The sequence below is a fragment of the Sycon ciliatum genome, chromosome 1, assembly GCF_964019385.1.
Source record: "Sycon ciliatum chromosome 1, ocSycCili1.1, whole genome shotgun sequence".
NCBI classification, from domain to species: Eukaryota; Metazoa; Porifera; class Calcarea; order Leucosolenida; family Sycettidae; genus Sycon; species Sycon ciliatum.
This window is the reverse complement of record NC_088643.1, coordinates 545,778-550,917: the sequence shown is the minus strand read 5'-3', so window position 1 is coordinate 550,917 and position 5,140 is coordinate 545,778. Positions and strand designations below refer to the sequence as shown.

Sequence of the window (5,140 nt, the reverse complement as noted above, 5' to 3'; positions counted from 1 at the left end):
TTCCTGGTATGGAGCACTGAGAAGCGGTAAGTCTTAGGGCAATTCTTAGCCAGTAATTACTTTCTCGCCATAATTATGTTCTCGTTTTTCGTGTCTTCTGTAATGCCAGTACACTAGCAGTACGACTACACTGTAGGCGAGAGTCCATAAGCCAGAGTGTGCAGCTCTCCATCTATGCAGCATAAACAAATTAATGACAAATTTCCTTTGCCTAAGGGCTGGGTTCCACTGCCGCTCCGCCGCACATCATCCACGGCATGAAACGTCATCATTACGAGCTGGTCCAGCGAGGCCGCGGCTCATCACCAGCTTTCGCTTCGCTGCTTGATACAAAAAAATGCAAGCCGCGGTCACGGCTTGCATTGTTTCCCGCACTTAATTGTTTTATTCGGGGGAATTTTAATTCGTTGCACAGGCCAGAACACGAGGATTTTTTTTGGATTTCACGCGCGCGCAGGCAGGCTAAATGTCATAAAAAAAACGTCGAGCACGATCGCGGTACCGTGAAGTGAATGGCGAGTGTCACTGGAACCGCGCCGCTCTGCTGCATGCAGCCAAGTACCGTGGAGCAGCGGAGCTGCGGAGCCGCAGTGGAACCCGGCCCTAACCAAACTTATAGCAATTTGAAAATGTTTGACAATTTTTCATAAAAAAACTTGACAACATTGTTCTTCTGTAGAGTGCCGCTGGCAACTCCATCGATGAACTCCATCAATGAGCGCAGGGATAAAGTTTAGAAACCCTTCGAGCGAGAACGTGTTTTCAAAAAGGAAGCACAAATATGCCGCGTAACTTCCCCTCTAGTACTGTATGGCCCCATCAAAGCCACTCGCTGACTACTTACCAGTAAAATGGGGTTGGACGGTTGTCAGATTAGCTGACATGTTTTCTGCCAACACAACCATAAGCAGTTGTCAACTCTCAAGACTAAAAGAGCTTGCGAAGAAAGTGAGAAACCTTGGCTATGAAAGCACATGAAGCGTCAGAACATAATCGAGCAAACTTGGACCTAGATTACCAGTGTCTGCTCCAGAGCCGGGTCAGTGGCCCTGTTTGTGAGTACTTGGACCTTTTGGAAAAAGAACACTGGGTTACCTGCGACCCGGTCGGAAGTCCTGTCGAGTACTATACTTTTTTATACCGTTCGAGGGTATACCGCCACTGACAGGCTGCATACGCGTGCGGCCAGAGTGCCCAGTGCGAGTACGTTCATACATGTACATGTACAATCATGTACATCAGGAAGTCGAAAGTAAGTTTACGACTCCCTGACACACAGTAGCCGCACTTGAACGCATCTGGCTCTGGCCCAGTGTTGCAGGAATTGTGCCAGGTAGACGTGTACCCGGTTTGTGTTAAATCTTAGAGCAGGTACTGCATACCCTATCATATCTGTGTACATGGGTAGACAGAGTCAGTGTTGTTGCGTCCCACTCAGCACCCTTCTGGTTCATTTCGGCACCAGCACTCTTTGCGTATGCAGAGTTGAGTAGAGTGCAAGTTCGGACCACAAGTACACTGCAGCGGCTAGTAGCAAACCTAACCTGTGCCGTGATGCCCGGCACGTGTGTGCATCTACTTCATCCCTGAGTAACACACCTGGTATATTGTGCACAATAGGGCACAGTAAATAATCAGCATGCATCGCAGTTTTCTGCAACATATTCCTGAAGTCACTTTACACCTCAGAAGAATTGCGTCGCTGACTGGAATTCGATACCGGTTTAGTTTCTCTCTGGGTCATTATCAATCATAGAAAACCCGTCATACAATAGGTTCAAGCTAAAGTACCGTATCACCATGGTAATTACCTGGAAATTCGGTGTGTTTTCTACGTTTTTGTTAAACAAGCAGCAATGTGCAACAGAAATTACCATGGTGATAGAGTAGATGACCGTGTGAAGCGGTGTGAGATGCAGCAAAGGTGAGCCTGTTACTGCGAGTCTATGCCCTAAACAATAAACTTTGCCGTGGGATGATTCTCTTTGGGCTGCACACTCTGGTTAATGTACTCTTGGTGGCAGCATTCTGGTGCCAAAGATGATATTTTTTCAGAAAAATAAGCACTAGAGAAATGGAGTGGGAGTAACCTGAATTATTCTACTTCAGTATTAGCAGAGCTGCAATACTTGGGGTATGAGATTATTCCCGTAGCTATGCAAAAGACGCTATTCAGTTGTACTTTAGTAGCATCTGGCGCTAGCCAGTATCCACACCGCTGTAATTCGATGCGTGTCACGGTGTCTGGTAGGGTGGTTCACGTGGCATGCCATGGTTGGTGCAGTATCCCGTATGTGTCCCGTACCGTAATTCGAGTATGCGGTGCGCACCGTAGCATAGATGTATCTGGAGCGCTGTACGAGCTAAGATGTCGGGGCAAATATGGGGACATTCACAACATGCAATGTGAATATGCACGTCAGTTTCGTTTTAAGAAGTGGGTTTGACGGAGTAAGAAAAGGCCCCAGCTTTGGCTGCTGCATGCTAGCCCAGTGGGTACCAATCTCCTGCCATCGGCCGAGTGCTGATGGAACGGAGTAGAAGAAAAAGAAAGAAGAATATTGCGTTCAAGAATACAATTTCGGTAAGGGATATACAGTAAAACCTGTAACTAAAGACCACTGTCACTAGCGACCAGCCTGGTACTACCAACCACTTCGCCAGGCACGGAAGGTCTCACTTTCAAAATGCACTGTGACTAGCGACTACCTTCTGAACGCGACCAGCGACCGCCTTTTCCTGTCCCAAACACAATTTTTGACCCGTAACTAGCGACCGCGATGTAGGAAATCAAATGTTGCTCGAAGCTCCTTCTTGAAATTTTACTGATTTTCCATGGTCCTGAAAAGAATCTTTCGATACTACAGCTGAACAAATGAATGCAGGTAATTTTGGCTGTGGAGTCAGTGTGGACTGCACTACACCTGTCAAAATTTCAAGCGCTGTCAAGAAAAAACATGATAGGAAACGTCTTGGAGAGCGCATCGAAAGCGCTCTCTGATCGATGTTACTACTCGGAGGAGAAACGAAGACTGGGCGGCTCTGTCACACCAGTCATACAGACGGATTGACGATGGCATCAAGGAATCCAGAAACAAAGCAGCACCACAAGGTCCTGATGCTGAAGGATCGCGTTCAAGCAATCCAGAAGTCACAACAAGGACAGTCGGTATGATTGATCGCATGAACAAATTTGAAGCCCAGCGCGAAACGAAACTTCCCCAGGGAACGTTTGACTCCTGGCTTCAGAAGTAGCAGCTGAATTTGAAGTCTGCAAAAAATTAATCTTCTCTCTCTCTCTCTCTCTCTCTCTCTCTCTCTCTCTCTCTCTCTCCATCTCTCCGTCTTTCTGACATTGCGCAAGTCCTGGGGAATCGTATTAGCTGCATTTTGACATACATATCATATAATGGGATCCACATATGGTCACGCGGTGCAAACCTCTAACTAAAGACCACCTGCTACTAAAGACCGCTTTTGCTGGCACCAAGGGGTGGTCGGTAGTCACAGGTTTTACTGTACCGGTAAGTGGATAGCTAACTAAAATAATTAGCCGTATGGTTTAGAAATAGTGGTGGCGACTCTGGATGGCAGTCGTGAGTCCGTCAAGTGTCAAGTCGACGGAATAGCGCTAGCTCCAGTGTGGGGAGCAAACCCATTCCTAGGTTAGCATCCCCCCACCTCACAACAGAGCAACCGAGTTTTGGATTAAGCTGGGAGTGCCGATTCGAGCAACTGGTATGATGGCTCTGCTTGGAGCCACTAGATGGCTCGCAGCTGAGCCGGCAAATGACTCTGCTTGGAGCCGGCAAATGACTCCGCATGGAGCCACCGAATGACTTCGCATGGAGCCGCCGAATGACTCTGCATGGAGCCGCCGAATGACCCCGCATGGAGCCGCCGAATGACCCCGCATGGAGCCCCAAATTGACTCCGCATGGAGCCGCCAATGACTCCGCATGGAGCCGCCAATGACTGCATGGAGCCGCCAATGACTCTGAGTAGAGCCTCCAAATGCTAAATATATTGGTATGCATAACCAGTTGAGAGCATATATTCCATAAATCGGCACTCCCGGAGCGGATCACAAAGTGCAGCTACCCGTGCAATCTGTAAGCGGTGCAAGCTAGGTAAAGACTGTCAGAACTTGATATCATGGGCTGAGGCCATTGCCGCAGCCACCCATACTTTGGCTGCAGGTGGCGTCCGAATGTTACTCGGGCAGACATCGCTTTCCACCTTCCCGCCTCTCTGAATATCGAGTCCCGCAGCTGATTCGAAACGAGTGGCCGGTGTACAACGCCAGGCCAAAGCCACAACTGATGAGCAATATCCTCGCAGTTGCTGTAAATGCCCATCAATTGGCATTCGCAGCTGATGCCGCTAGTTTTCGCAGGTGCTGCGGGCTGCCACAATTGCAAACAACCTTTTGCGATTGCTGCTCTGCTTGATTGACTGTCCATCGCCCTATCCCCGGTCGCAATTGTACGAGCACCGGCCAAGTGCACCACTTGCATCAGTGAATACCAGCAAGTCGGGGGACGGCGTCCATTTAGGGTATAGGAAGAAGGACCGACCGTTCCGCTAATCCAGGAGCTCAGGCCATCAGCGAAGATCTTTGAGGCACTCTTTGGAGAGCTTGATCAGGTAACACGGCTGCCGGTACCAGTTGGCAAGTGACCACAATCTGCAATTTGCATCCAGGGGCTATCACTCTTGTAGCAAACGGGAGCTTTCCCAGAAGAGACTCGAGTTGACATTGGGTAGTTGAAGCTGTGTGAAGAGTGGCCCCAAGGAGATCACGAAGCTCGGCAAGTTCGTCCATAGGCATACTGATGTTAGCGCGGCGGGTGTCCAGGATGACGCCGATAAACATCAGGACGTGGGCTGGACCCTCCACTTTTGCTGACGCCAGAGAAAACACCGAGGTATGTAAACGCGCGGCGCCGAGTAGCGAGTTGCTGGCGACCTAACACAGGTCCAGAGCATGCATTGAGGAAGCACTTTTACTGACGCCAGAGAAACACCGAGGTATGTTAACGCGCGGCGCCGAGTAGCGAGTTGCTAGCGAGCTAACACAAGTTCAGAGCAGGCATGGAGACAGAAACGTTAGTCGAGGCACTCCCCGTAATAGGATGAT

At 49.3% G+C, this 5,140-nt stretch overlaps 1 protein-coding gene across 4 annotated transcripts in view; it reads left to right on the top strand.

Annotated features, from left to right (window-relative positions):
* LOC135809702 (uncharacterized) overlaps nucleotides 1–5,140 on the top strand; it is a 24,948-nt gene continuing 19,808 nt past the window's right edge. For all 4 annotated transcript variants that reach the window (XR_010552229.1, XR_010552228.1, XM_065323133.1 and 1 more), the window contains exon 1: nucleotides 1–26. The gene's annotated coding sequence lies outside the window, so the exon portion shown is untranslated. The remainder of the gene's footprint in view (nucleotides 27–5,140) is intronic.